Here is an 11,271-nt window from a genome sequence, read left to right as displayed (position 1 = left end):
AGATTCAAATATCAGCCATCATTACAGAGAATAAGGTCTCCAAGACTGTGGCTATGCAAACAAATAATAAAAAAGAATTCAAAGGCATCAAAGATGATAGAGTACTAGAAAGAATCTGGAGGATTCGGTTGGTAGTCAGATCACCTTCAGAAGTCTGAGTTAAGATTCCATCAAAAACTACCATATCCACTGTCTACACAATCGAAAATAGTGTGACACTTGTTGAACATAAGAAAAAAAAATAAAATGAAATTTCTTTCTCTCTTATATCACTGTATTTTATGATGTATGGAGCACATGCTCAAATCTTGTTTTGGAATCTATATTCTATGTGTGTTCCAATAGACTGATACTACACATCATGTTACTGTCTTAGGGTATGTTTAAGAATATTATATATTAAACACATTGAATGGAATATGTTTTCAATAAAGATTTATAGCAGGAAGTTATTTTGTGAGTTGAAGTAGTTCTTTCTAAGTTAAAACCAGTCAGATAACAGGGTGTTTGTTTTTCTTTGTATAATTAAATCTTGTGTTTGCGGGATATTTTTCATTTATATGTGCCAGAACAAAAGGTCATTTGTAGTTTTGAGTTAGCACAAACACTCCTAAATCTTCTCCTTTCCAAACCACCATGACAACCAAGTGATCGAGCCAATTACTCTGCCCAATTATAATTCAGAAATTCACATTTGTGTTTGCCAAAAATTTGCCATTTGTTTCATGCCAACTCTTTTCAATATTTGTAATTTGCTTTAATTTAAGTCTTGATTCTATGATTGTCCTTTTTGCATGACATCTTTTCACAATTCTCATACAAAGCAACCATAAACTACTTTTCATTAATGACAAAAATAATTTTATAATTTATTTTTTCTGCATTCTAAACTAAACATAATTTTTAAAAATCCTTTCTTTTATTCTCTTAATTATTATGTAATTATTATGTTCTTTCTAGATATTTATCTCTTTTTTTACTCAAGTAATACATACATATAACTCTTTCATTTTAAAAAAATCATCTTGGGCCACACAGATGGCCAAGAACATAATCTATCCCCAAACCTGAAATCCTGAGTTTTATCATTATAACCCTCATGTTGAAGGAAAGAGCTAATTTTCAGTTGTTTGACAACCTTCACATATGTTCCCTGGCATTTACATACATGAACACATAATCACACACACAGACTTTTACACAATAGATATATAAATAGGTAGATAGATAGATGATAGAGAATAGATAGAAAAATATATTGATAGATAGATACATACATACATACATACATACATACATACGTATGTAGATGGGTGGGTGGGTGGGTGGATGGATAGATAGATAGATAGATAAAGAGGTAGAGATAAAGAGATATATAGATATAGATGATAGGTAGATAGATAGATGATAGATAGATGATAGATAGATAGATAGATAGATAGATAGATAGATAGATGATAGATAGATGACAGGTGGATAGACAGATAGGTGATAGATAGACAGATGATAGATAGATGATAGATAGATAGATAGATAGATAGATAGATAGATAGATAGATAGATGATAGATAGATGACAGGTGGATAGACAGATAGGTGATAGATAGACAGATGATAGATAGATGATAGATAGATAGATAGATAGATAGATAGATAGATAGATAGATAGATAGATAGATGATAGATAGATGGATGATAGATAGATGGATGATAGATAGATAGATAGATAGATAGATAGATGATAGATAGATAGATGGCAGGTGGATAGATAGGTGATAGATAGACAATGATAGATAGATGATAGATGATATATATATATATAAATATAGATAGATAGATAGATAGATAGTGAAATAGATAAAGAAATAGAGAAACAGAGAGAGAGAGACAGACAGAGAGAGAGAGAGAGACAGAGAGATAGTTTGGAAGCAGAAACTGAACCAGAATATGGAGGCATGCTGCTTACTTGTTTGCTTTGCTTGGTTTGCTCACCTACCTTTCTTATACAGCCCATTCCACATGGAGGTAGCATACCTGCATGAATTAGCAATCAAGACTCTGTTCTATGGTAAAACTCACTGACCAATCTAATGGAGGCAATTTTTCAGTTGACTTTCTCTTTCCACTGGTATGTTTAGGTTTATGCAAAGTCAACAAAATGAAAATCTTCCCTTTTGTTCACAGAGATCGTTATGGATCTATTTCTTTTGCAGATAACCGGTTTGAATTACATCATATGTTGAAGATGCTGTCTTTTTTTCATTCTTGTATTTCTGGGTTTTTTTAAAATCAAAATTCAGGTGTCTGTGGATTTCTGAATTTATTTCTCATTCTTTAATTCCCTTGATCCATATCTGTTTTTGTGCCAATACCATGAAGCTTTTATTACTGAAGCTCTTTAGGGTAACATGAAATCGGGAAGAGTGAGGACTAGGGAAATTCCTTTATTGCTAAGGACTGTTTTAGCTATGCTGAGTATTTTCATTTTCTATTTTGAAGACAATACTTTTCCTTACAAGATCTGTGAATAATCATATAGAATCTGCAAATTGCTTTTGTTAGTATGGCCATTTTTAGTATGTTCATCATACCAATCCATTAGCACAGGAGATCATCCCAACTTCTGATGTCATTTTCAAAGACTTTTTTAAAAATTAACATTTTTATCATGCAAGTCTTTTTCTTGCTTGGTAATTGAAACCCTTAAGGTATGGTGTATTATTGAGACTATTGTAAAGAGAGTTGTTACCATGATTACTTTCTCAGTCCATTTTCCAGTTGTATATAAGAGTACTACTGAATTTTTTAGTTAATTTTTTATCCAGCTACTTTTCTGAAAGTGTTATCAGCTATATGTGTTCTCTGTTTTAAGTTTTAGTCTCACATATGCATCCTGTCATATCATCTGCAAATGAAGATATTTTGCTGTAAGAGGATATCTCTATTCAGGAAAGCAGATTGGACAAGAAGGAAGGGTAAGTGAGAACAAAGCTTTGGAAAGAGAGGTAGGAGCACGAGTGAGGAGAAGTGTCTGAGAACAACATGGAAGCAGATTTTAACATTCTTCACCACAGGTAAATATAGGTTGTTATGAATATTTTATAAGGAATATGTGTGCAGAGGCTTTTGTGCTGTCTAGATGGGAAAATTACATCATATCAATTGGATCAGAGGTTATTTCATGGTGTTTTTCATCATGTGGTGACTTAATTGAGTTCAAGAGAAGCTGTAGTAGTGGAACACACCAAGCCCACCACGGAATTGGAATGTGTGATCCTGGCATGTTGTTTTAAATAGCAAAGACTGGCTTCCTGAATGTATACTTATCTGGACAAAATGCTGGATAGAAAAATGATATTGATTTTACCTAGAAGGAATTGTGGCGGCATATGGTCTGTCTTAGTCAGGGTTTCTATTCCTGCACAAACATCATGACCAAGAAGCAAGTTGAGGAGGAAAGGGTTTATTCAGCTTACACTTCCATATCGCTGTTCATCACCAGAGGAAGTCAAGACTGGAACTCAAGCAGGTCAGGAATCAAGAGCTGATGCAGAAGCCATGGAGGGATGTCACTTACTGGCTTGCTTCCCATGACTTGCTCAGCTGGCTTTCTTATAGAACCCAGGTCTACCTTCCCAGGAATAACACCACCCAAAAGGGGCTGGGCCCACCCCTCTTGATCACTAGTTGAGAAAATGTCTTACAGCTGGATCTCATGGAGGTATTTCCTCAACTGAGGCTCCTTTCTCTGTGATAACTCCAGCTTGTGTCAAGTTGACACAAAACCAGCCAATACAGGGTCTTTGTACTTGAATTGGAACATTGGCTTTTTCAGGCCTGAAAGCCCCTGTGGCTTGAATTATACCATAAATTTTCTACTTGTCCATCCCTCTAATCATATAATCCTTCTTTATGTATATACATAGCCTATTTGTACCCTATATGTATTTCCTCCCATGAGTATTTTGTTCTCCCTTCTAAGAAGGACTGAGGCATCCTCATTTTGGCCTTCCTTCTTTTTGAGCTTCATAAGGTCTGTCAATTGTTTCTTGCATAGTCAGAGCTTTCTGGGGCTAATATCTGCTAATCAATGAGTGCATAACATGTGTGTTCTAAAGTATTTAAGGAACAGTTAAGAACTATTAAAAAATTAGTAACTTTCTGCTCAAAGACAGCTAAACAAAATTGACCAAGGGATAACAGTCTTACTTTTAACTTGTAAACTAATAATTCTATACCTGGAAATAGTCATATTTTTTTGGTGTGTAAAGATTAAACATAATGATCTTTAAATACGAAAAATTGCCACAAGGCTATCTTCTTAGCTCTTGAGTTATTAATGATTTAAGGTCTAGGTGTACCCTACTCTGAGAGGGTGCTACACACTTATTGGTTTTTTTGTTGTTGTTGTTTTGTTTTGTTTTGTTTTGTTTTTTAAGAAGGACTGAGGTTTCCACTTTTTGGCCCTTTTTTTGAGCTTCATATGGTCTGTGAGTTGTTTCTTGGGTATTCAGAGCTTTCTGGGGTTACTATCCAATTATCAGTGACTGCATATTATATCTGTTCTTTAGTGATTGCGTTACCTCACTCAGGATGATATTCTCTAGATACATCCATTTTCCTAAGAATTTCATAAAGACATTGTTTCTAATAGCTGAGTAGTACTCCATTGTGTAAATACACCACAATTTCTATATCCATTCATCTACTGAAGGACATCATGGTTCATTCCACCTTCTTACTATTATAAATAAGGCTATGGCTATTTCCATGTTATGTTTTGTTTTACATGTACTTTATGCTCATTGTAACTAGTAAGACTTCAATACATACTATCAAACCTTTAAAAAAGTTCAAGTGCTGACAAAATATATTCATATAGTTTTATGCCAAAATGCTTTGAAAAATCTGTACATGTATCTCTGTTTTTTAAAATAAATATGTAAGAAAAAATTATATATACATTGAAAATTTTGAGAGAAATCTTTAGAAATATCTAGACTGAATTCTGATAAAATTAAAGATTCCTATAAAAGTCATGATAAAATAGAATATATAGAAAATATTACTCACAAAATTAAAAAAGAATATAAAAAAATTTGGGGAAAAAAAGGAATTCTATACCTAACTCCCTTGCAGATTTTAAGCAAAAATTAGGACATTCTCAGGGAAGAAAAACCCAGGAGACCTAGCTGCTACCAAATGTTCTGAATAAGTAAACTAAATTACTACATTCAGGCTCAAATGAAGTATTTAATGGAAATGGAGTCCATATGAATTCATTTTTAAGTCATGCAAACTAAGAATATTATTATGATAGCATAAACTTATTTTAATTTTATCTTAACCCTGTTTATTTTCATAGATAAAAATGTAATAAATGTTAATGCTATGAAAATTGTATTTAATATATTTATATAATTATATAAAGAGGGAGCAAATTTGTATTGTATTAAGGAAATATATTAGTATGAAACAATTGCAGGATACTTGATCACACTGTGACCCCAGAGATGTTATTTACTGAAAAAAAAATTGTTTCTATATAAGGTGTGGCTCAACTCTTAGAGCACACATACCTTGAGTCCCTTTGGCTGGAATAAGGACACTCCCTTGGTATACACCTTTCATCCCTTGCAATGAGAAAATGTTAGTTTGTAGAGGTAAACAGCCATGTTTAAAAGTGATGCCTAATTAAGTAGCAGACAACATGATGATGAATCACAAAAACTATGACTGAAATAGTATATGCTCACCTCTAAGATGAATAGTGAGAAAAGAAGAACTACTTATGAGAGAAGAGAAAGAGTTTTACCAGGAAAGTTTTACATATACAAGTTGAAGTGAGAACACAAGTTAGCCACAGGTAAAGACAGAATGACCCACCAAAGGAGAAGGAATCAGAAGATTAGAACATATTGCCACAGTCAGTATGAGGCCAAGCAGAAGCCAGAAGAAGCCAGATTAAATCAGTCAGCTTGGAGAGCAGCTGATTTGAATGCTGAAGTTTAGAAGGAACAAGAAAGGGTGAGCTTTATTCACAGTAAGTCTCAAAGGCTGAAATATTCTAACCCCAGCTAAGATTCTATACAGATGAGAAATGATTCCATGACTAGGTCTGGGTTAACAGCTGGAGACAGTAAGCCTTGGAATAACAATTTCACGTGATTACAGGGTATTTTTACATCAATCCACTTTAAGTCATTTTAAGCACATATATTAAGTGTGCTCTGTGGGGCAAAAGAAAAATATGAATGAAGAAAATAGTAAAAGAAACAAGGCAATTCAAGAGCATACAAATATATCAATTTATAAAAAGAAAAATTTTAAATCCAGGAAATGAATAAAAAAATATGAGACATAAAATATGAAGATAACAAATATCAACAGTTAGTGAGGCTAATAACATAAAGCAAATAGCAGTTAAGATGTGATGGAAAGATTAAGTATTTAGTGACTATGGTATACATCCATGTGTCTTAAAGTCTATTACAGGAACCATAAAAATCCATGTAAGAAATACACACTTAGCCAATCATGCTGACTCATGCTTTTAATCCTAGAATTTGGGAGGCAGAATGAGTTTTGCATCTTTCTGAGTTCAAAGCTAGCCTGGTCTACAAAGGCAAATCAAAGCTAACAAGGATAATTTTGTAAAACCCCATTATCAAAATATATAGATACATAACTGAAGAAAAGAACTACAAAGTCAATAATATTTTTTCATTTCTTCTTTTTTATTGTATATTTTAAGTACTTGCATATCAATAATATGTTTAAGACAAGTTCGATCACTAAAACTCAAGCCTACCCAGTGGTCAAGAATTCTCCTTTTTCCCACTTTCCCAGTGCTAGGATAGCAGGTATTTTTCTATTATGCTCAACATTTTAAATAATTCTTCAAAACCCATCAATTAAATAATAGATGAGCATTTTAAGGTTTTAAAGATTTGTACTCTCTAAATATCTCCACTATATATTCCAAACAAAATCATAATCAGAGATAAAATTCTTCAGCTTTATTATGACAATATTTTATAACTGAAAATAGCTATAGTAGGTTTTGGATTTTTTGTGTATTTAAAAAAAGAAAAAAAAACCTTGAAATTTCCTCTCAATACACTGTGAGAGAGATCATTTTTACAAGTTAGTTTTACACCTACAGATAAAAAAGGCTTAACTTATAAAGCTATGATTGTCAGCACTGATCGGATTCTTGTTTTGACATATATAAGGAAGGTTAAGTCTGATTCACATAACAGTGTAGATGAAAGTCAGATGAATCTTGTTACAGTAATTCCGTTCAAATTTAACAGGTGTTTGAAAAAGGAGGTAAAACCACTTAGTGACTTGTAATTTAAAAGACCATTGTCTCCCATTTTAGTGCACTTACAAATTGTACTTTCAAATGTTTAAGTACAGATATTACAACAACTTCACATTCCAAGTATTTTGACCCAGTGCTGGTGAGAAACCAAATCTTTTGGATTATGATGGAGTCTTAGAGAACCTGACCTAAGGGCAAACTCAAGTTAACTAACAGGCTAGTACCTAGCATTAGTTTCCAGGCTAGCCCCCAACAAGATCGGTATCTAGTACCAGTTTCCAGGTTATTCCCCAACAACTCTGTACCCCCAGGTTACAAGCCTGCCCCTGACACTTCACTTCCTGACAACCACCAATCAGGAGGAAAACAGAACTTAAGCTTATGGTTTGGCTCCCAGCACCAGCCAATTAAACGCCATAATGGCCCCCCAGGCAGAAATGTACCAGGCAAGATACCCCTTTCTTGCTGCTATAAATGGTTGCCTGAAACCAGGCTGGGGCTCGCTCTGGTTCTTCGGTGTCAGAGAGGATGGTGTGGCCTCACCACAAGCTTGAATAAAAAGACCCTAAAGCAAATTACACGGGACTCAGCTCCTTGGTGGTCTTTTGGGGTTCAAGAACGTTTCCTGGCATAACAATGTAGGTATTCACTTCTGTAATTCTGGGACCTATACCAAATAAAAAACAAAAATTCAACCTTCACCAAGACTTAGCAGTTAATGACAACTTACTATTTTTCACTCAGTGGTACTCTATACAACTCATTATACCTGAAGCAGCTAGAAATTAAAATATCAATTGCAATACAAATTTGAAAATACTTATGATGAAGTGTTTTTTTTTATGATGATTTAAAGACATCCTTATTAAACCCTGTCCTCTGTAAGTTTCCTTCCTATTTAAGTAAATATTTGCCATTAGACTTGGCAAACTGAGATCAAATTGACAATTTAATCTGTAAAGTCTTACTTTACATACATATATATATATATATATATATATATATATATATGATGAAATACATTGTTAAAGAGCATTATAATCAAATTATATATAATTATCTTTCTATTTTGTAAATTATAACTGAAAGATAAAACATCATATTGTTTATTATTTAATCTATAATATTTCAAAAGAATTACTGGCATATCTAGTTTTTTTTTTCTCCTCAGCTGAGGGATTACTTTGGGATACATTTGTTTGAATAGAAAAAGAGTTTCTGAAGTTCTGATTTGGCAAATCATTAAACAGAAACAAGGATAACAGTTAGCAATGACTATCAATGGGAATGTGCCTTATAGTTCTACTTTACTTCTCTGTGCTTTTTGTCAAAGGGAAAATAAATTTTATGTAAATGTGTGCAGTAGCTATTACTTTGTCTAAAGAAAAGTATAAATTATTAAGCATGTATAGAAGCAAATAAAATGATTACGATTGAAAGAGTCTGAAGCATGATTTGATAATAATTATTTTTTTACTTTTCTTTATCTTTTACAAAATAATTCATACTGAGCGTAGTGCTTTAGCAAGATTAGTTTCATGGTGCTGGAGAGATGGCCTGGAACCTAAGAACACTCTTTCTACTCCCTGTGGACTTGTAATTGACTCACAGAACCCACATGGCAGGTCATAACCATTTATAACTCCACTTACATTTTCCATGTTCTGTCAACAACAGATATTCACAGACACCTGTAGGCAAAAATCTGAAACATTAAAAAAACAGAATTCTTTGCCAGTAAAATTTCTTTACAAAAGGCAACTTATGTGAGAAAGGTGTTTAAAGATTATAATTAAACTATTATTATTATTAATAATATTAATGTTATTATTATTAAATCCTCCTTTACAGTCTAGCCGCTAAGGTATCACCCCTCCCAGTCTGACCCTGGACAGATTCCTCATCCCATACCTCCTCACTCATCTCCAATAGGATGTCCCAATCCTCCTCATCGCTGCCCCATCACCTCCCAACTTCCTGGGGACTCAAGTCTTTCGAGTGTTAGTTGTATCTTGTCTCATTGCGGCCAGACCCGGCAGTCCTGTGCTGTATATGCTGAAGTGGTCTCATATCAGCTAGTGTCTGCTGCCTGGTTGGTGGCTCAGTGTCTGAGACATTTCAGGGCTCCAGGCTAACTGAAGCTGCTGGTCTTGCTATGAGGTCGTCCTCCTCTTTAGCTTCTCCCATCTTTTCCCTAATTACATTTTAAATTTCATCCTTGTGGGGAAAAAATTAATGTGGAAACTTTCCACTAGCAACCCATATCACACCCATAATGAAGAACACGGGAAAAAATAAATACATACATTGTCCTCTGCTTCGTTTTTCCATATTATTTATGCTCCTGAAGACACAACGCCTAGGAAATGGTGTTGGCCTCAGTAGGGTGGGTTTTCCCTCATCAATTCATTCAGCCACCTCCCCACCCCCAACCCTACCCCAGACATGACCACAGGAACTTCTAGTGTAGACACAGTCCCTCAGTGAGACTCTCCATGCAGGAGACCCTCAGCTGTGTTACATTCACAAAATAACTAAGAGGGATCAGAGTTTTATAAATGAGAAGTGCTCAATGGGTGCAGGCAACATCTCAAGCAGAGGGATTTTAGGAAAAAGAACAGAAGAAGGAAAAAAAATGCCCGTCTAGAAATTGCTTGTGTATTTTTTGGAAATTCTCAGTTAGAAGACCACAACGTTTAAACATGTGTTTGGGGGATGGAAGAAAGCTGAGAAGGCATTACAAGGAAATTGCTTCATTTGGCAGAAGATGGGAGCATAAAACAAAGCAGAGGATGAGGACCTTGGAGCGAGCCATGGTGCAAGACTTCTAAGGTGGTTCCAAGTAGTCCAAGCTTCCTGCTGTTTACATTCATAAACTCAGAGAGCCATGGAGTCTTAGGGTTCTCCTGCTGGGATAAATCTTCATGAGTAAGAACAACTTTGGCAAAAAAGAGCTTATTTCACCCTTCCTTTCCAGCCTCCGCCTCGGATCCTACAGCCGCCGCGATGTTGATGCCTAAGAAGAATCGGATTGCCATCTACGAACTCCTTTTTAAGGAGGGAGTGATGGTTGCCAAAAAAGATGCCCACATGCCCAAACACCCCGAGCTGGCAGACAAGAACCTGCCCAACCTTCATGTCATGAAGGCCATGACATGACCTCGAGGCTACGTGAAGGAGCAGTTTGCCTGGAGACATTTCTACTGGTACCTTACGAATGAGGGCATCCTGTATCTCCGAGATTACCTGCACCTACCCCTGAGATCGTGCCGGCCACCCTGCGCCGCAGCCGTCCTGAGACTGGCAGGCCTTGGCCCAAAGGTCCAGAGGGTGAGCGGCCTACAAGATTCACAAGAGGGGAGGCAGAGAGAGACACCTACAGAAGGAGTGCTGTGCCCCTGGAGCTGACAAGAAAGCTGAGGCTGGGGCTGGCTCAGCAACAGAATTCCAGTTTAGATGTGGCTTTGCTGGTGGACGTCACAAGCCACCTCAGTGAAGTTGGAGATTATGTTGTATTGAATAAACTTTAAAGAAAACATGTTCACTTAAAAAAAAGAGCTTATTTTATCCTTTTAAAATAATTATGTTTTTCTGATGGTTAGCTGGGACCCTAATGAAGGAGTTAAAGAAAGAATTGAAGGAGCTGAAGACATTAGCAACCCCATAAAAAGAACAACAATATCAACCAACCAGACCCCCAAGCTCCCAGGGACTAAACCACCAACCGAAGATTATACATGCTCCAACTGCTTAGGTAGGAGAGGATATTATTGTCTGACATCAATAGGAGGAGAGGCCCTTGGTCCTGTGAAGTCTCCTTTCCCCAGTGTGGGGGAACGCCAGAGTGGTGGGGGGGTGTGAATGGGTGGAAGGGGGAGCAGCCTCATCAAAGCAGGGGGAGGAGGTTGGATAGGGGGTTTCTGGAGAGAAAACTGGGAAAGGGGA

At 35.7% G+C, this 11,271-nt stretch overlaps 1 pseudogene across 1 annotated transcript; it reads left to right on the top strand.

Moving 5' to 3' along the window:
- Positions 1 to 10,332: 10,332 nt before the first annotated feature.
- LOC308434799 (small ribosomal subunit protein eS10-like) lies at positions 10,333 to 10,822 on the top strand (annotated as a pseudogene). The gene has a single exon. The product of its transcript is annotated as a small ribosomal subunit protein eS10-like (transcript).
- Positions 10,823 to 11,271: the final 449 nt, after the last annotated feature.

This window comes from Micromys minutus (assembly GCF_963924665.1).
Source record: "Micromys minutus genome assembly, chromosome: 22".
Taxonomy (NCBI): Eukaryota; Metazoa; Chordata; class Mammalia; order Rodentia; family Muridae; genus Micromys; species Micromys minutus.
This window is presented reverse-complemented; position numbering and strand designations above follow the sequence as displayed.